This window comes from Mustela erminea, chromosome 3 (genome assembly GCF_009829155.1).
Source record: "Mustela erminea isolate mMusErm1 chromosome 3, mMusErm1.Pri, whole genome shotgun sequence".
Lineage (NCBI taxonomy): Eukaryota > Metazoa > Chordata > Mammalia > Carnivora > Mustelidae > Mustela > Mustela erminea.
Window position 1 is genome coordinate 18750108 of NC_045616.1, and position 21075 is coordinate 18771182.

Sequence of the window (21075 nt, forward strand, 5' to 3'; positions counted from 1 at the left end):
GTCTTGTCTTACATATTCTGGGTGTGAGATGTCAACATCCATAGTCAGGAAGAGGATCCCGGCTCCTCTTCCCATGCCGGTGACTTGTTCACAGGCTTCCCAGCTGAAAACCCCCATCACCAGGGCCAACCCCCAGTGGGAATGTTCATTTCTGGTCCCGAGGTGGCTTCCTTTGTACCCTCTCTGACTGTTACCCTTTCTACTCTCCCCACCAGGGCACTCTCCCGGACTTTTGTCACCCAAATAAAAATAGCACGTAATGTTTCATGAGCAATTATCATGTGCCACACCTCAAGGCTATGAATTTTTACAGATGTTACCATATTTACTCTCCCCAACAACCACATTGGCATCCTATTAGCATCTTATGGATGGAAACTGAGGCAAAGAAGTAACTGGCTCAAAGTCATGCTATTTATAATTGGCAAAAAAAAAAAAAAAAGTGAATCCCAGTGTGTTGAGTCTGCCTAAGAAGTGTGGTCTCTGCATTGTCCCTTTTGCTGCCCACTGCCTTCCCCTGACCATCCCTTCACACTTGTAAACCCGAAGTCGCCAAATCTTAGTGAATTCGCCCTTATTGCGGCAAGGACCCAAACTCCTCTCCTCCTACCCCTGGTTCACCCTGACACTTCTGTCCTACATTAATGCTTACACTGACATGAATTGTTTTAGGACCCACCTCAGCAAAAACAATGCCCTTACTTTTTCCAATGCCTGGCTGAGTGCCACGCCCGCGACCTTGCCCTCTTTACTGGTCACACTGAAAGCCATTGTTGCTTGAGGCAGTTGGCCTTTCTAATGGACAGGGTTGCTGCTGTCCATGCTCTGTGAAGACTGTGAATTTCCATTGAATATGAGGACCTTATTTAATTTCACAATGTGGTTTATATGAAAATGTGACATCCACGGAATATAGTCTCGCTTTTATGATTTAGAAAACAATGAAGCAAGATCTCTGCTAGGCCCAGGATCTGGGGTGGGGAGAAAGGAACTGGCATCAGAGTCTCCCAGGTCTTCAGAGTACATTTCCTGATTTACCATATACCTTCACATCTGTGACTTCCTATTACTCTCCCAGAGGTCCTACAAGGTGGAACACACAGGTTTACTATTCACAGATTTTGTTGAAAATAATGCAGCCTCAGAGAGGTTAAGAGACTCGTCCAAGGTAGTAGAGTCTGGAACTCAGGACATCCAAGTACAGGATCTTCAACTACAGTGACCACAGGACAGGGCGGAAATGTGGGTTCATAAGCATGTTGTCCTCTCCTGCCAGAAAGGTGAATTCTAAAAAGGACCATCAGCAAACTCCCAAAAAGCACAGCAGTTCTGTGGCCAGTGGTTAGAACGCAGAACAAACGAGGCCAAGGTCAAAAGCTCAAGCCCCATCAGTGCTGGCTGTCTTCCTAGCGCTGTTTCTTGGCAAGTTGCTTTTATCTAACTCCGAATCCCTTCTGCTTCAACCAGGTGTCCCGCAGATGTGTGCTCTCGGCCACAGGAGGGGACTGGGTGAGAGTGTGGGAATGAGCAGGCTTCAATCCATCACCAGAGCTGGGAAAACAACCCGCAGTGAATGCTCCACTAATGGTGCATGAGACAGATCACCTGCGTACATGGAAGACAGTGTGTCCGTCCCCACCCCCACCCCCCCACGGAGAAGTGTTACATTGGATGAAAACTTAAGATAGAGAAACAAGGGGCACCTGGGTGGCTCAGTCAGTTAAGCATCTGCCTTTGGTTCAGGTCATGATCCTGGGGTCCTGGGATCGAGTCCCGCATCAGGCTCCCTGTTCAGCGGGGAGTCTGCTTCTCCCTTGGCTTCTGCCCCCTATTTGTGCTTGCTCTCTCTAGTGGTCTCTTTCAAGTAAATAAAGTCTTTAAAAAAAAAAGTAAGATGGAGAAACAAAAGCAGATAAGAGAGAAAGATGAGATGCTTGTAAAAAAGATCTGCTCTTTTTAGATAGATGAATCAATTAATTGACTGAACAAATACTTGTTGGGAAGGGCCATTGGCATGCCAGGCATAGGTGCTGGAGATGAAGCAGTAACACATGCAAAAGTTGTTCCTTGTGGCATATGTTCTAGTGGAAGACAGAAGAGAAACAGGAACAACGTAGTCTCTCAGGCGGCAGAAAGTGAGAAGGGGAAAACATTGAGGCAGGCCCGGGGGTTAGGAAGTCTTGGGGAAAAGGGTGGAGTAAATAAGGTGATCAGAAAAGGCTTCATGGTGAGAGTGACATTTGCAGAGAGACTTCAAGTGGTGAGGAGCAAAGCACTCAGCTATCTGGGGAAGGAATCATCCCAGGCCATGGAAGAGCACATGCCAGGCACAGTCACATAACCCTGAAGACCGGGGGTGGGGGATGATTTGAGAGGTATGGTCAAGAGAGCACAAATGGCGTAGGGCTGCGAAGGCCCATAGGTTGGACTTTGGCATCTGCTGGGCGAAGATGAAAGAATCTGAGCTAGGCCTTGATTTAAAACAAAAAAACAAAAAAAACCACTTTGGCTGCTGTGTTGAGCATAGACTATAGGGGTCCAAGAGCAAAGCCGCGGGACTAGTTGGAAGGCTGGTACAATAGCCTGGTGGCTCAGCCAGCATGAGGGCCTCAGAGGTGGAAGAGTTTGGAGAAGGCCAACGTGCTTTGAAGGGGGTTAGGGTGGGCAGCAGCATCTGCCGCTGGGGTGGGTGGGGGCCTGCAGTGAGAGTCAAGGATGACTCCTTTAAGTTTCTACCTGTGAGCAGCTCCAGGATGGCAATGCCATTTACCAAGATGGAGATTATAAGAAAGCATACTTGGGGAAAGAGGTCCAGAATTGGTGCTCTGAATGTGTTAAGTTTGACACGCCTGTTAGATCCAAGAAGAGCTACCTAAACCTGTTCTATGTATTAGTTGAGAGACCCAGGAGAGAGGTCTGGGCTGAAGAGGTTACTTGGGAAACTCTGTATTGAGTCCTGACACTTCTAGGACACTCTCCATTAGTATAATGGGAATTACTCTAATCAAAAAGTTTAGCAAGAACTCACCTGCTTCACAGAGCAGGATACCCTTGTGTATATGCGATACTGTAATGGTCCCATGCTGAGAGGTATCCTGTAAGCCCTCTCCCCTTGAGGTTTATGCGGTATGACATCTTCCTTGCCCATTTCAGAGGGATTAAATGCCTCCCTCCCTCTCCTACCTTACCATATCCCCAGGAGGCCACCAGTGTGGTTGCCAGCAGAGAATAGCTCAGTTGATGAGAAAAGCCTTCACTCTGGAATAGAAACATCTCTGAGACAGCTTGGCTCCAGGGAACCTCAGAAGAGTAGGGGACACTGATACGGGAGGGTGAGCAGGCAGGACGTTGCAAGGCTCCACCTTCCTCTGGAAGTGGGAACACCCAGGGAACACCCACTCTGAGAGGAGGACAATGAATTGTCTAAACCTGGGGCGGGGGAGGCAGAGGGAGAGGCAGGCAATCTCTCTCAGGCTTTATACTGCTGCAAACGGCAGATGCTTAATTAAAGCATTTGCAATTAGTTTGGCTTGTTCTGTGATTCTTTTCTGCAAACAAATAAGATGGGAGAATATATTCGCCTTTGGCAATCTAGTTCTAAAAAACTTCTCCTGTGATCACGCTTTTGTCCTGTTCAGAAAAGAGCTGAACCGCTATGCACACATAGTGAAATATCTGCCTTACCTCCTTGTTCAAAACAGTATTTTGCCTTCTATTTCCTCTGGGAGTGCAATTACCCATTTGCTTTTAAAGCATGCGTATTTATTTTGAATTTAATACAAGTTCTTAATTTGGGTGGCTTATTTTTATTCAATGAAGATAACAGTCTTGTAATTCTTGCTATCCTTCTGATTCAACATACTAAGAAATGTTATCCGCCTACTCAAGATGCAAATGCTATATTTTTTTAATGATGGGAAAAAGCATTCACTAGACTTGAAAAGAACTCGAGGGCTGTGTGTTTGTGTATATGTGTCACTGTGTGTGTAAATACAGAGTTGCACTTATTGCCACTTGATAAGAACCACTCACTCGAAGCCACTGTAGAGGGGGGAGACAACCGGTCCACTCTTAGTGGAGAAATGGGAATTCTGTGGGCCCGTTTCTTTCATCCATCTATTCAACATTTACTTGGGTTTCTACTCCAGTTCTTAGGAATTTTTAACCTATTGAAATGTAGATGTTTTATCCAATAAGTATATTCTGCAGATGGCTCCTGAGACAATGATTCTTGGGTGGCTGCTGGAATTTGCATATGTGCTTCATATGCATTCTTGAAGACTGTGGCCCATCTCTACAGGGCGATGGCTTGCAACACACAACACTTCAGGAAGACTGTCACCACACAAAAACCACACACACAGGAGCTAGAGCACTTGCTTTCTATCAAGCTGAAAAAAGACCTAACACAGAAATGAGGTTTTAAACCTGATACTCCATTCTTCTCTGCTTTCGGATTGGTTTGCAAAGTGCCTCATTCAAGAATATCGTAAAACCACATAGTACAGAGTGGGGGTTACTCAAGAGTCAAATAAAAGTCACCAATATAAGCAAGCATGGGTAAACCAAATTCAAATAGTGCAATTACCTTTTAACAGATAGTTTAAGTTAATAGGTGGAGACACCGTTCTGCCACAGTATTTAAGGTTAGGTTAATAATTAACTTTGGGGCCTGGAGTAGTTTAATCAAAGCTTACTATAAATCATAAAACTCCATGCAGACTAAACAGGGTATTAAAAAAACACACACGAAATGCTTGCAGTCTTGACCTGTCGTAGCCATTTGGATAAGGTGCAAAAATACGATATTTTCATTCAGAATTGAGCCCAGGCATCTTTACTCCGCGTGAAAAAGCCTAAAGGATGTATGTGTCTGGAACCAGCAGTCTTTCCCCTGCCATCAGAGTGGATTTGACGCCTGAGATGTATGTCTGAAGGAAGACTGACAATTACCAGGATTAGAGAAAGACAAGGCAAAGACACTCGACCTTCCTACCCCGGAAAGACTTAAAAACCAGCGCTGGGGGGCATTACATAGCTTTCTTGAGACCTGGTGGCAAAACACTGCAACTGGGTTAAACATCTTTTCAGATTTGAGTCAGAGAAAGTTGTGCATACAAGCATAAGCGTCTGAGTGTTTGTGTGTGTGCCTTTGCCAGCGTTTTAAACCTTTCATGGATCACAGTCCCTAAGTAGCAACTTGATTTCCATCTGGTGTAAGCAGAGAGTGATCCCACGGTGGCCATGACTGGCCACTGCATTTTCAAAGCAGCCACCTTGCTCCCAAAGACCGACTTCAACGGCCACTGGGGCTGCCCTCTGGATGCAGGCTAGAGGCCGCTGCTGGAAGTTCTTTCCTTGGCTGTGAAGACAGCAGTTCCTCCCCCGCTCCAGGGACACCTGGCTCCCTGTTCCGTTCCTCCCTGGAAACCCGCTGCCTGGAAAAATGCTCGTGGCACCGGGGGTGGGGGTGGGAGGCTGGGGATGTTGCACTTGGAATTGGTACCTAGTCCCGGCCTGTGTCCACCCGCACCCGTGCGCCAGCCGCTGTCCAGTGGCCGCACCAGCATCCCGATTCCTGCCCCTGAACTTCCCTTCCTGCCGCCTCGCGCCACTGCTTTCTCGACTGGACCAGCAAATGCGGCGCAAATCCAGCTGACTGCTGGATGGGGAAGCCACTGGCTGTGGACCAGACCTAACTCCACGCATCCTGGGCGGCCCACCCTTTTCCCTCCGGGTTCGGTTTCCCGTGGGCTGCACAGGCAGAGCCCCAGTACTGTCGTGCCCGCCGCCCCTGACTTTCAGAGAAACTTTCCAGAAGCGCTGGGTCGAGTGACCCCGTGCTGGAAGAGGCGGCTCTGGGCGGAGGGGTGGCGAGGCGGCGAGGGAACGGGAAAGACGGCGGAATCCTGTTTCCTTTCCCGAAACGCGCAAGTTCGGGGCTGCTCCCTGGCTCCCCCTGTACGGCTCGGGTCGCAGAAGGAGGGAGCGGACCTCAGGATCCTTTTTTGCAGCATATACGACAGTGGGGAGCTGAGAAAAAAAGCAGAGAATCTGGAGCAGAGACACTTGCCACCCCAGCGGGGTCCTACAGGCAGGGTGGGCACAGTCGGGCTAGCTCCCCAGCGCCCCACTACCCTCCAGACAGCTCTCTAGGACCCAGCTAGTCATTCGGACATCCAGACACCGAGGCCCGGACAGAGCTCTCCTCCGGCTAGCAAGCACTGGGTCATCTTTTGCAAGTCTTTTCCACCCTTCCCCTCCGGGACAACTCCTTTTAGAGGGACCTCGTAGATTTCGGGGGAGAGCGCAGCAAGGTGGGTTCTGTGCTGGAGGGGGACGCAGCCGCTACAGATGCTGTCCTCGCCGGCCAGAAGGGAGGGACGGCAGTGGGGGTTAGAGGACCCAGGGCGGGGGACGCCGCGCCACACCGGGAGGAGACCATTCCTGGGCACTCGTTCGAGCAAACAAAGCCCGGAACCCCTGGTGCCAGTGGCCGCGAAAGCCGGGATGTCACCAAGCGGCAGGGCGCACGGGTACCAGGGCCATTACAAGTTTCCCGCACTCCACAGAGCCCAGCCCGGACCCGGAGCGGACAACAAAAGATTCTCTTCGCTTTCCCACCGTCTCTGTGGAACGCCTTCTCCCACCACAGAACCCAAACCTGGTGCTGGGCGAAAACAGCGCTCTTCTGACCAACGTCCTCCAGCCCTCGAGGGCAGAACCCTTTCCCCAGCTCGTGCACCAGGACCCGGCGCTTCTGAGGATCCCACCCTCTCGGGGCCTCTCTGCTCCCTGCTGGCCCGAAAGTGAGGACGAGCCCCGGGTCCTGCACGCACATTCCCCAGCCAAGCAGCACCGCGCGGTCGCGGTCCCGGGCGGCGCCGGGCGTGTGCGCAGCGCGGGTGTGGAAGCTCGCAACGCGAAGCCCCGCGGTCTCCCGGGCACAGGGCGGAGAGGAGCGGCGGGCTGGGCTCACCACTGCTCCCCAAGGGCCGGACAGCGCTCGGGAGGCAGACACCAGACAAAATAAAACACAGCTACCACAAAGCCGGCAGTGAGTGCCGGCCGCGGCCCCGGGACCCGATACCTGGAGCCGAGCCGCCGGGGAGGTGGGGCGCGCCGGGGCGCCCCTGCCGTACCTTTTCGGTGCATCGACGTGCAGGCGGCCGGGGCTCGGAACGGGCTGGTACAGCGTGTATCCCATTTAGTAATCCATTATCGAGGAGATCTCTCCGGGCCGCAAGCTGAGCTCTCTCCTTTGCAAGCCTTTGTCATTCCTACATGTGTGCTTGTCTCTTTGGGGTAACAGTCGCGGCGACTACTTTCTGGGAAGCAAACGCGCCGTGATCATCTCCAGTGACAGGCACAGAAGGGGAGAGGAAAAAAGAAAGAAAGAAAGAAAAAAAAAACCCCAACAAGGAAGGAGTAAATGTTCAAGAAACTCTTCTCCAAATCCAAATTCCACTTGGATTCCACTCCGGTGAGTCCCTTCGGTGGTGTCTGCGCGGATTAACAAGTCATTTCAGGGTGGGGGGCGGGGTGGGGGCTGGGGCTGGGGGCGCGCTGCGAACCCGCTCTGCGACCGCGAGCGCCGCTGCCGCGGGCGTGGCGATGCTGGCCGCTGCCGCCGCTCCTAAGCGGGCATCGCGGGCGGTGGGCCCCGCGGAGAAGCGCCGCTGCTGCGTCCCGAGCGTCTGGGCAGCCGAGTGCGCGGGGAGCGGAGTTGGCTGCAGCCTCACCGGGTGCCGCTCGCTACTCCTCTGTCACCGGAGAGGCCGCGGCTCCCGGGCGGAGCCAAGTCCCGGACTGGATTGCGCAGAGCGGACTCTCCTCCTGCAACCCCGCCTCCTTTGGCTGGCGTCTCCTCCGACCCAGAGGAGGGCTGTGGTGTTTGTGTGTGAATGTGAGCGAGCGTGGCGGAGAGAGGGAGAGCCTACGCAGTGTGGCTGCAGGTGGAGCCTTGCACCGACTGGCCCGCGAGGCTCCTTCCGCCACGACTCCCGGCCCACACCGCGCTCTGGGTGGAGGTCCCGGTGGGGTTGGCTCCGGCTGGAGCGCGGTCCCAGCTCCCCCCACCCCCGCATCTGCTCTAGCCCGGGGGGGAGGGGGGGCGAGGGGGTGTGGAAATCCCGGATAGCACGCTGAGCCCTGCCAAATGAGAAAAATAAATAAAAATAGACGTAGTGCAGGAGCGAGTTACAAGAAAGGATCTGTTCATCGATTTTCTTAAATGGAAAAGTTTTAAAGGAGGAGGTTAAGTGAACGATGGGCCTTTCTAATTCTGATTACTGTATCAAGAGGTAGATCCCAGAAGTGATGGACGCTCGATGCACCCAGAGGAACTGGATAAAAGCCAGTGCGTGCGGTTAAAAACACACTTCGAGGAGATGAACACGGTTACTAGTTAACGCACAAAGAACATGTTAGTAAAGCATTTCAAGCAAGCGAGGAGACTGTAGTACAAAGAACGGGGTTAACAACAGCCGTAATCTGTTGTCAGACTTGGGACCTGTGCGGACCGTCCTCAGAAATAAGTAAACTTCAGCAGTAGAACGCAGACAGTCCCAGAGAGGATCCAGCAGCTTCGCGGGAGAAGTACATCGCAACTTCTTACACGGCGCTATTGTTACGGCCGCACGGAGCAGGGCAGGCACAGCCGTCCTCCGCCGCGCGAACTTGCCGTCGCCCAAACGCCCTGCAGTTCCGGGCTGGTGTCGCCGCGTCCGGCAGCACCGCGTCCCCCCTGCCCCGCCCCGCTCCGCTCCCCCGTGGGCTTCGCAGACGGTGCGGGCCGGAGCCACAGCCTTTACAGAAAGTAACGCTGGGCGGCCGAGCAGTTCTCGAAGCCGTGTTTTACCAGTCGTGGGGGCGGCCGGCCGAGAGAAGCATGGGGAGGAGGACCAGGGTCTCGGGTGCCCTTAGGCCGAGGGTCTGCAAAGTGGATGCATTAGAAACTGTACCTGTTCCCTAATTGGGGCCGGGGCCCATGCTCTCTTTTCTGCGGGGGAACCCAAGTTACGTACAGACATTTGCTCGCGAGGAATCACGAAGAATAAATGCACATGCGACGACACCCTAGATCTACCATATATATATATATACACAAACCATCTGGAAAGGGTGTCCAGAACGGTGAGAGCAGTCAGTCTCTCTGCTGTTCTCCAGAGCTGCCAGCAGGGGCCGCTATCCCCACCTTTCCCGAGTTAAAACCACAGATTCTGGGTGGCGGGGGGCGCGGCCCTGGGTGCGCGCGCAGTCCCCGCAGCACGCGAGCGGGCTCCGGGAGCGTGCACCGGGCTTGGGGGGCTGGAGGGCTCGGCTGCGCGTTCCGGTGGTTCGGGTGGGGGCCGGTTGGCCCCGCGAGGTCTTTCTGGGATCCGGACCGGGTTGGGGGAACTGCCCTCGCGACCCGGGCTGGTTTAATCCTCAGCTGCGCTATTTAACGCCCCGATTTCGGCTGGTGACGGCCGGGCCATTGCGAACCGGGTTCTGGAGCCAGTCCGTGCGCCCCCGGCGCGCTTCCTCAGTCCCAAGCTCGAGACCAAGAGTCTTCGGGGGAGAAAGGGGAAAGGGGTTCTCGCCCAGCACCTCCACCCCGCCAGGATCATTGAGGCCCCTTCTTCGCTCTCTGTCGCCGCTTTACATGCTAATTGTGTCTGGGAAAAGTTCTTTAATTGGCAGAATTAGGCAGAGCAAACGAATTGTTTCACAGGCTGAACCAAATTAATACCGGGTTTAGCTTCTTTCCTTGGAGAAACAAACAATTAAGCTGTCTTGTTTGCTTTATGGATATATTGGAAATGCCCCACATCGAGTTTCAGGATTTGTTTTTAAAGGGAAATTATTTCCATTATTAATACTTGCGTGTTTAATTTGCAGTAACGCTGAGCCAGGTAGGGAGAGATTAAATTTACCTGATTTTAAATTATGGAATACAAGAGGAAAAGAATTTGGGTTCACTTTTCACATGGCTAAGAAATACCACCCAGAATCTTCCTGGCAATCGCTAGATCCCAAAGTTTCACCATCCAGTGAGGCGCCCATCTGTCCTGACAAGGGGAGATTACATTTCCACCTGCCAGCCACCAGAGAGATGCTCTGGGAGCTGGAAGAAAATCCAGCTATTGTGTCTCTCCCAAAGCCCTCAGGGGAGCACCTGTAGGGAGGCTACCCAGTGAAACCTCATGATGTCATCTCCCCTTGTCTGCACCTCAGACTGGCTACCAGAGCCTGCCTTAACTTTTCAGTAAAACCTCTGCCTTTCCAAAGCCTTTGAAGTCTGCAGTCTACCCTGTCCCTTTAGGGAAAGAAAGCCAGTGGGGGTTAAAGAGTCCCAGAGTGTAAGAACTGGAAGGAAATTTAGACTGCTTGTAGGCAAATGGCATGAAATGTAGTGAAGCAGGCTCCACTTGGTCTCTGAAGGGGGGCTGTGCTTACATAACTTAATAGCTGGTGACCTTGGGCAAGTCACTTAACCTCTCAGAAGCCCCAGTGACCTCCTCTCTCAAGGGGGATTCATGTCCTCACTTCCCAGGGAGTGTGTGGATTGAATGAGAGGCCGAGTATAAACCGTGAGTCTGAGTCTTGGGCCTGGTGCATCCCACTCTGTCAAGGTTAAGTGGTGTGGCTGTCATCCCGTCCTCCACGTTGGTCCCACCAGCACGTTTTCCAGCAGTCAGATGGAGGTGCAGGGGAAGGACGAGGCTTGTTTTTTGTGCTGGGAGCTACCCCTCAGAACTCTTCCACAGATGTTCCTGTGATGACACCACCTGCTTTCCCCTCCACCCCCCACATCACGTGAGCAGAGTGTGGAGGAGCATTAAAAAGGTAGACTCATATGGATCCTTTTAAAGACCCCATCTTGTTGTTCGATCAGGAACTCTGCTTTAAGACAAAAAGGCATAGTGGACTGGGGAGAAGAGGGGTCTGCTAGGCCTACCATTCACCTTCTTGTGGGTATGAGTTCCTTAGGGAGCCTTGGGGAGTACTGTGTGTACATTCACACAGGTATCAGTCGTAATCAAAAAAACCTCTGGATCTGAAGTACCTTCTCCAAAATTCCCATCAATTCCTTGCCTTAAATCAGTGATTTTAAAATCCATTTGATGTCAGAGTTACTGGTGAACTTTTATGTGGTTTTGTTTTGTTTTGTTTTGTTTTGTTTTGACAGAGATCACAAGTAGTCTGAGAGGCAGGCGGGGAGGGGGTGGGGGGAGTAGGCCCCCCCACTGAACAGCGAGCCCAATGTGGGGCTCCATCCCAGGACCCTGACCTGAGCTGAAGGCAGAGGCTTAACCCGCTGAGCCACCCAGGCATCCCTCTGGTGAACTTTTAAGTGCCGCAGGTCCCCAGGCTTGAGAGATTCTGAAGTTACCAGGCTGGGGGCAGGACCTGGACATGGTTATTCTTCTCTATTGTGGCCAGAGATGAGAACCACCATCACAATGAATCCTGGCTGTGTCCTAGAGCACTCCTGGGGCTTTCCTTTTCCCTCCTGGCCCTTTATTGCAGTGTTGGGAAGTGAGGTCATTGGCTTCTCAGATCGTTTCTCCTCTCTAAAGCTCCTAGAACTTTGGAGTCTATGTTCTACAAATACATTGATGCTGTTTATCATCCACAGACCTCATTTTGTGCCATTTTCCAAAGACTTAGCACCGGGTGAAATGTCCCCCAGGGGTCCCACCACCTGTCACCACTCATGGAAGTGTTAGTGTCCACCTGACTGCTGACCCTCTGTTTTTCCCAGGTTCTTGCCTCCCTCGTCTACACTGTGCTTTTCCCTTGCTTACTTCTGCCCCCCACTCCAGGGCTTCATGCTGGGCCTTATTATCTTAAAAAAAGGCTCCATTCCTTAAATCACTAATTCAGACATCCCACTCTCCAGACCCAGCTTCCTCTCATCACTTGTATACCCTCTGCATGCACTCTGATTTAATGAAAGCCTGCAAGCTGTGGGTCTTTCCACTCTCTGTCCATCCATCTGTCCATCCCTCCATCCCTCTAGCCAGCCAACCAGCCAGCCAACCAGCTGTTTGTCCATCCGTCCGTCCCTCCATCCCTCCATCCCTCCAGCCAGCCAGCAGCTGTTTGTCCATCCATCTGTTCATCCCTTCATCCATCTATCTCTCCATCCCTCTAGCCAGCCAGTCAGCTCTTCTTCTGTCCATGCAGCCAGTCATCTGTCCATCCTTCCTTCTTTCATTTGCTTCTCCATCCAGCAGAGCTTCATGATAACAATGACTCGTGAGCAAGCACTTCAACTTCCTTGAAAACCAGACTGTTGGTCACTCCCATCTGACTGAAAACTAATTCTGAATGATATAGCTATTGGCCTACTTTGCCTTCACACTGGCCCCCGAAGCCTGATAGAGCACAATTTCAGTTACCAACCTCAGTTGGTTGAATACTCCCTCCTTGTCATCCTCCCTTTCTCTCGTTAGGCTCTCACTATCTCCCCTTGGCCAAATCTTTTCACCTTGGTGCCTCCTACTTCCCTGAAAACCCAGATTCTGTCACGTGGGAAATTTTTGCCCCTGCACTCATTCTCTCCTATATATCTCCTTGTCCAGGGGAGGTCGTGCCTCTCTTCCAACCTAAGGCCAGGCCCTCCCCCTGTTTGATCCTTTACACTTACTTAGAAATTCTTTGCTCTCTCTCCACCTCCACTGTATCTCCCCATTGGCAGGTAACCAAGCTTGAGTCTCTTCTTCTAGTCTTAGAAACAAGCCCTCCCTGGGTCCTACATTCCTTTCAGGCTTCCCCTTCTCTCCTTTCAAAAGCCAGATCTTACCAAGGATTAGTGGCAAGCACCCCTGCTGTTCCCTCCTATCCTCTTCACTCCTTCCCATCTGGATTCTCTGCCCAGCACTCCAGTGGTCAGGCTTTTGCCAAGGTCCTCAACAGCATCCGTGTCCGTAAATCCAGTGGACACTTAAGAGTTTTCCTGTTATTTGTATCCTGAGCAGCAACGAACAGGACCTCTTCTTCTTCTGTGAAATGCTCTTTGCCCTTGACTTCTACAACACATTGCTCTCTCCTAGTTGTCTTCTTGTTTCTCCCTTTTGTTTCTTGAATTTGCTTTTCTTTTGAGGAAATAGGTACAGAAATTTTCAGAGAAAAATCAAACCTCCCAATTTTCATTACGCAGAATTAGCAGCTGTTAATATTTTGTCATATTTGTTTCCTGTCTTTATTTCAAGACACAAAACATGGCATCTAAAGCTTCACTTCCGGGGTGCCTGGGTGGCTCAGTGGGTTGAGCCTCTGCCTTCAGCTCGGGTCATGATCTCAGGGTCCTGGGATCCAGCCCTGTGTCAGGCTCTCTGCTCAGTGGGGAGCCTGCTTCCCTCTCTCTCTCTGCCTGCCTCTCTGCCTACTTGTGATCTCTCTCTGTCAAATAAATAAATAAATCTTTAAAAGTAAATAAATAAATAAAGCTTTACTTCTGTGTGGTCCACACTGCTCCCATCCCCCTTCACCTCTCCTGAGTCTTCTCTGCACCTCAATTCCTATTCTTTTGCATATACCATAGGTACCCAGAACCAACATACAGCAATGTTTTTCCTCCAAAGTTAGTGTAAGTTAATTCCATTTACTCTTGTCCTCAAATTCATTCTCCAGATTGTAGCTAAAATGATCTTTGAAAGAGGACTATCTGATCACATCACTCCCCTGCTTAAAATACTTTAGCATCCTGAGGCCTTCATAGGGTCTTCAAGGCTGCACATGGTTTAGTTATCATTTACCTCTCTGATCTCTTCTTTCTGCCATGCTGCCATCAGTTTTGTTTCCTTGAAATGTTGCTGGTGTGAATGTTTCATGCTCCTTTCTAAACACAGACCTGCCCTTGTGCTTCTTCCTGGAATACTTTACCTGGTTAACCCCTATTTATCCTTCAAGAAGGACTTCCCTGATGTTGCGGAAGACATCATACCCTTCCATCATGTGTTCACAGTCCCCTGCCAGATGAGTCCATGTATCACAGCTAGAATTAACTGTCAGTGCAAATATTTGTTTGGATGCTTCTCCTTCTTGTTAGGGAAGAAGCTCCTTGGGTCCTGGGACTCCATCTCTTTTGTGTCTCCTGAATCTCCAGCATCTAGAAGAGAGTAAGGCATCAGCACAGAAAAGAGTGATGAATCAATGAAAGCAGTGAGTTCTTTTTCAAGGATTTGGTAGGAAAAATAATAGATTTTTGGATGGCATAGGATCTTTTAAAAAGGGAAAGAGAAAAGAGCAACAACGCTAGAAAGTTGTTTTGAGTTTCCAGTTCTCAAGATGCACGAAAAGTAGGCTTTCTCCCAACTTTGAACTTCTAATGGGTAGCATCTGATTCCTTGTTGGAATGAGGAAAAAGGGATTTGCAGATGTAAGTGATGGGTAAATAACCACAATTGCAAAACGAGGTGCTTGAAAATCTGCTGCCTTGGGGATAGAAAAAGGACTCAGAAAGAACTGTGGAAGGAGATAAAGTGCAGTTTGAATGCACTGGGAACAGGGTCAGAGCATCTCGGAGCGCCACTCTCCCAGCAAGCTGGAGCGCTCTAACAGTGATTTACTGTCTGCCCTCCATGAATAGCTTCATGGGTGACACCCTCTCGGGCTAACAATCCCTCCACTGTACCACCCAGAAGCTGGGGCCCCACTCACTTCTGATACCAAATGACCGTTTGGAAAATAAAGAGAATGGAAGATTCGAAATAAGGTAATGAATGAACAATAAATGTTAAGTAAACCAGAACTCCCATTTCTCCCCCCTCCCCCACCCAGCAAAAGGTCTTTACATTTAACGGGAGTCTTTGGTTATGGAGGACAGAGTGAAGGCTGACTCTGGCCTTGTGGTCTGCTGTTACAACATAACTGCTCTTAACTGCCCTTCTCACTAACATTTAGACTTAAAAGTATCGACTTGGATATAGGTTTGTTTAAAAAGGCAGTGACCAAAATGTAATTCATACTTTTCATAACCAGATAAACCAGATGATTAAACACCACTTTGGAATTTGCTCTTTGGCCAAAAGAATGATGAAAAGCAAAATAGAACGTTTTTGGAGGAGAGCCGTTTTCAAGCCCTTTGCTCCCAGGTAGTGGAAGGCCTGGCTGGAAGAGGGAATTGTTCTGCCTCATGCTTAACTATAAAATTAGGCTTCAACTGTCTCCAAATCTACATCGTAGATAATGTGAGAAAACACTGAACTGATAACAACTGAAAGACTTTTTCCAGACTGTTTAGGATGAATGTGTATTTAAGAGTAATTTTATAACCAAAGAAATGGAGACAATGAGGGTGTTTTGTTTGCTTTAACTTTAAAACAGAAGACAGCTGTTTTAAACATCTAAACTTTGGCTGGATAATTGTGGACAGTGAAAGTACCTAAAAAAACGGTCCGATCTGCTCAGATCTTAAGTCGGTTTTTTAATGAAGTTTAAAAAATGACGTCATTACATACAAAGTTATCCCCTGAAGACTCGCCTATACATGTGATTGTAAAACATAAAGGTGGTTTCCTAGTGTCTTAACCTGAAGCTGGATTTCGTACCTGGGCAGGTCTCTAGTTAATAGTCCCATAAAACACTGATGCCACTTAACGAGGTAGATTTAAGAATGTTTTCAGAGATAACTTGTGGGTAGAAATGAGCGCGAACATTACATTTTGCAATAAGTAACGTATTCTTTGGTACTTCCTGAAAGTTTCAGATGATTCACTAGTTTTTCATTCTCAATTTGTACTTGACTGAAATTTAAGACACGTGAAACAATTGATGTCAGTAAGTGAAGTCTTCAATATGTTTTTTCATAACCAGGTACTTATTAATATAAATGAGAGTGTCACATTTTTACATCTGAAGACCTACACACCTGTTTTCTTTAGAAATCCTGTGTCAGGAACTGTTAGTAAGACTCTTAGATACACATTCATTTCCTCATAGCCCCTTTCTTTTCCATGCTTCAAAGCAATGGAGACATTTCCTTTCTTCAATTATAGCCTTTTAAATCCTTTTCTTGTTTAAGAAAACTTTTGGAAGTCCCTAAGGCTTTGCCTCTTCCTCACCACTATTGTGCCCTCTTCTTCCCTACCCTCCAAACACTATTGCAAGCAGACATTTTTCAATTTATTATGGTCCAATGTTGACATTGCCCCACTGGATTCCTTGCCTCAGGGACAATCTTGAATCAATACATTACTTTTTCTAGTTGCTTTTGGAGGGGGTGTGTGTGGGAGAAAATGTTTAGCTATTTTTCCTACAAAACACAGCAGAGAAGCTGTCGTAAGAATGTAGTGTGGTGGTGTTCATTCACTCAGATGGAGCGAGAATCAGTCTTGTGCTCTTCACTCCCTATCGGTGCGTTATTGGGCGACAGTAACCCACATGATGGTCCTTGACTTATCAATATCGTGTCTCTTGATCACAATGCAACATCCTCCTTCCGGCTGCTCAGGCCCGACCACTCAGAGTCATGCTCAACTCCTCTCATTCTCCCATTGGTTACATCAGCTTCCTCAACCAATCCTGTTGGTTCTACCTTCAAAAATATATCCAGAATCTGACCTCTTCTCTTTTCAGCCATCACCACATGGGTCCAAGCCATTGTTCTTCTCATCTGGTGCCTTTCAGGAGCCTCCTAACTGTGCTCCCTGCTTCTGGACTTGCTGTATTGTAAACCCTCCACTCTAGTCCCCAAAGAGCAGCCAGAATATTCCTTGAACTCTTCTATATGTGCTGCCGAAGCGAGCACTTCCTTGAACTCTTCTAATGAATTCCTGTCACTCCTCTGCTCAGAACTCTCCAGTGGTTTCTTTCCCTTCTCCTTCAGAGCAAAAGCCAGAGCTGGTGTCCTGTGGCTTCCCCTTCCCAGCCTCCCCTCTTCTTTTACCCTCACAGTTGCCACACTGGCTGGCCTCCAGCCTCCTGCATATGATGCCTCTGGCTCTTCTTTTTCTTCCTCCCAAAACACCATTTCCTCAGCTATCCCTAGGGCGCCTCCCAGTCTTGGGTCAAATGCCAGCGCTCCTTGACCACCATATAGGAAATTAGCACCCCTCAAGGTGGGGTACTTCCTCCTCTTCCCCTTTCCCTGCCTGGTTTTCCTCCTAGCCCTTACTGCCGGATGACCCTGTATGTCCTTAGTTGTTCATTTGTTTAGTGTCTGTCTCCTGCCACTCAGATGGAAGCATCCTCAGGGCAGGAACCAACTTTCACCAGCCACCATATCCCCAACTCTTAGGACAGCACCTGACACACCCCAGAAACCCAGTAAATATTTGTTGAGTGAACGAGTAAAGCACCACACCATGCTTTACCAAAATTTAATGTCAGTCACACAAGGGTCATAGGGTACATGCACTGTGTGCCCCATCACAGGGCAGAGCAAGGAGCTCTCTTGTCAAGAAATGCCCGTCGATGGCGTTCTCCTTGACAGGCTGTCTGCCTGGTGTGACTACAGGCAGCACGAGGTGTGTTGTTGTTTTTCACAGTTTACTTTGAGGCAGTTTGTGCTGTTTGGTGGTAAGAGAAGGAGCAGGGATGCTGAGCTGGGAGGATCTGAAGGAGAAACCCTTGCTTGTGGACGAGGAAGATTTTTGTTGCTACTGGGCAGTGACTCACGTGATCACTTGAGTCTCTTGGTAGAGACCAAGAGGAAAAGGAGAGCTAACCTCCCTTTTAGCTTGGCTTGCATTGGTAGTGCATCACAGACGGGCTGTCTTAAACAGCACATGGTTCCTTTCTCACCCTTCTGGAGTCAAGAAGTCCCAGATCAAGGTTCTGACAGATTCCGTTTCTGGTGCGCACTCTTCCTGGCATGCATGTTGCTGCCTTTTCTCCTTCTCCCTGTGTCCTTCCTGTGTGCTCCCACCCATGTGAGACAGTGAACTTTCTTCTGTCTCACTGTTGAAGGACACTAATTCCCTTGGATAAGGGCCCCACGCCTATGACCTTACTCAACATTAATTACTTCCTTACTTCAAATACAGCTCCCCTGGGAGTTAGGCTTCAACACAGGAACACAGGAAGAACACATGCAGTCAGTCCCCAACAACCTTCCTTCCAGGCTTAGCTGAATCCTGGGACATCCTCTGCCCACTGCCCCCCAGCAGGCTTTGATACCACTGAGCGGCCTGTAGGCCATTTGCTGTAGGTCTCACATTCAAGAACATTCTCCACTAATCTCTTTTAAACTTTTCTTCATACCATATTCATGCACGCACCCATACCATATACAAGAAATATGTGTAATATATGTATGTATGTAAAATTTGTAGAATATATATAACCCATAAACCGCCATATTTTTATTTTATAAATTAAATATTTGTACAGTGCTTATGAGCCCATTTTAGCATTTCTTATCTTTTAGTATGGTGGGACAGCTAGCCTCTCATCACAGGCACTGCCTTCTGGACTTGGGGTGCTGTGTCCATCCTGCGTGCCATCCCTGTTACTCTTGGTTATTGTCCAGACATTGGCTCTCTCGTCCAGCGATCCTTCCCTGTGTCTGCCTGTCCATACAGCTGCATGCTGCTTCTCCCCCAGCTGGGTCTCCAGCTCCCTCCTGCCTTCCAGACCTCTCCCTTCATTGTCCTTTCTCTTTGACACTTCTGCAGAATGAAAAGTTCCCCGCCATATCCTCAACGTCACTATTGACTAATCTTTCCAGCTCTGGTTCTCCCTTAATATGGCATACGATAGGATTCCGGGCTCTTTGTGGCCATTGCTGGGTGATGAGGACTTCATCAGTTGTCAGGGAAGAGCCCAAAACATGTAGGGCTCATGGTGAGGTGGGGTGTGCAAATAAGGACGGAGGCCTGGGTTCTATAAAATAAGGGCCTCTGCTAAGATACAGGTGGGGGAATGGGGAGGCAGCCCGTGTGCTCATAGCACAGGTGGGGCTCTGGACACCCCTCAGATGTACCCCATGATCTTTTTGCTGAAACCTAGCACAGTGCTTCTTACAAAAAACCCCAGTGAGTCCGCATTAGCAAGAGCGCTCTCAGATCTTACTGGCGGGTAAGAACTGCGCCGGCCAGGAGCGGACTTTTCATGGCGACTGTGAGAGAGGATCCATGATGGAGCCTCAAATTTCCTTGGAATCAAGGTGAAGTACGGGGATCTGGACACTTTCCTCATCAGACTGGCCACCAAGACATTTCCCAGGTTTCTTTGACAGTGAATTTGGGACGAAAGCTCTATTTTTGAAAATACACAAGGAAAAAAATAGTAGTAAGAATGAAAAAGAGAAGTGGATCTGAAAACATGGGAAGTTTTTTCAAAAGGACAAAAGTGGGGCATTATGAAAGCAGCTGTCTATAGGGCCGAAGGCTGCCTAGGACACTAAACACTGGTCATGCTGGAGATTTTTCTAGAGCTTTCTGGGTATTAACCATTTTGTTTTCCAAGGATTCAAATAGTGAGTGTTTTTATTGTCCAAATTCAACATACAAGGCAAACAAATATGGCCAAGGACGCCTGGGTGGCTCAGTCAGTTGAGCATCTGCTTTTGGCTTGGGTCATGATTTCAGGGTCCTGGGATTAAGTCCTGTATCAGGCTCTCTGCTCAGTGAGGAGCCTGCTTCTCCCTCTCCCTCTCCCACTGCTTGTGCTTTCTCTCTCTCTCTTTCTGTCAATTACCTTTAAAAAAAATATTTTAAAAAAGAAAAAGAAAAAGATAGAAAATATGGCCAAAGCAGTGTGGTTATAAGGTGAGTAAGGTAGAACTCAAGCCCAGGTCTCCGGCACCCAGCCACTGGCCGCACTGAGCAGCAGGGCAGAGGAAGCGTGCATGCTACGTGCATTTGTTTCCCTGTTCTAGCCCTTTAGAAAAACACATGGAAGTCCACAGCTTCCTTGAGGCATGTGGTGTTTAAGGCTGCTGCTGACTTGACAAAATAGCGTCTGGTTCAAAATGTGTGTAGCATTATGGTGAATCTTCCTCTAGCCCGACTTCAGAAAATGCTTTAAATGTAAACGTGTGCTCATTCAACCAAAAACCCAATTTGAAGAAAATCTTAATTATAAAAGAGATAAAGCAGGGGTTGATAATTTAATTTATAGAAAAGACAATTTGCTGGTGAGAAGAAGTGTCAATGTTGAAGTGATCTCTTGATTCTGGGTTAATGTTTAACCTACTAAACTATCACCTATAAGCTATGTCTGCTGCATGAGGAAACGAGTCCCCAAGCCCCATGGTTCCCAGGTATATGGTCCTGTCCTTGTGGAGAGCACTGGGTCTGGCTGTGTAGACCAGCTCATTTCCTCTTGACCTGGATCCAGAGACAGGGAGACAGATACGTGTTTTCTCATCTTGGAACTTAGGCTCTCTACAGAAAGAGTCAGCTCCCAGGGTGCCTGGGTGTCTCAGTCTGTTAAATGCCTGACTCTTGATTTCGGCTCAGGTCATGATCTCAGGGGGGTGAGATGGAATTCCACATCTGACTCCGTGCTGGGCGTGGAGCCTGCTTGGGATTCTCTCTCCGTCTCCCAACTCCCCGCAAAATCAACTCCCTGCACTGGGACAACTGACCATCCGTTTGGAAGATAGTAAAGTCAGCTCCTACCTCACATCATTTTTGAAAGTAAATTCCAGATGGATTAAAGACCTAAAAGGAGAAGGAAAAAAATGTAAGAGAGAAATGAGTATGTAAGAATATATACTTACGTTCTTGGCACAGAAATGGCCTTCTTATAATACTAAAAGCAAAGTTGTCTAAGGAAAAAATCAGAAATTTTGACTCTTTCCAAAATAAAAACTTTCATAAGGCAAAATGTACCATAAATAAAATAAAAAGGCAGTTGGCAGATGGGGAGACAATATTTGCAACCTAACTAACAGACAAAGGATTTGCATGTGTATGAAGGAGTCCTACAGATTGAAGAAGACCAAGATAAACAATTGGATAGGAAAAAATATGGTCAAAACACATGGAGAGGCAGTACTTAGGAGGGAGTACTTAGGACTTGGCAATAAATATCCCAGAAAATGCTCAAGTTCACATCGAATAGGGAAATACAAATTTAAATAATAAGATAACATTTTGGGTACCCATGGGGTTGGCAGAGAATATTCAAGTTTGA

At 48.9% G+C, this 21075-nt stretch overlaps 1 protein-coding gene and 1 long non-coding RNA gene across 4 annotated transcripts in view; one reads left to right on the forward strand and one right to left on the reverse strand.

Moving 5' to 3' along the window:
- Positions 1-7990, reverse strand: part of SEMA6A (semaphorin 6A) — a 127242-nt gene extending 119252 nt beyond the window's left edge. The window contains exon 1 of one of the 3 annotated variants that reach the window (XM_032335407.1): positions 7143-7990. The gene's annotated coding sequence lies outside the window, so the exon portion shown is untranslated. The remainder of the gene's footprint in view (positions 1-7142) is intronic. The other 2 variants (XM_032335409.1, XM_032335408.1) reach the window with 2 other exon arrangements.
- LOC116585971 overlaps positions 1-21075 on the forward strand; it is a 145396-nt gene that overhangs the window by 359 nt on the left and 123962 nt on the right. The window lies entirely within an intron of this gene.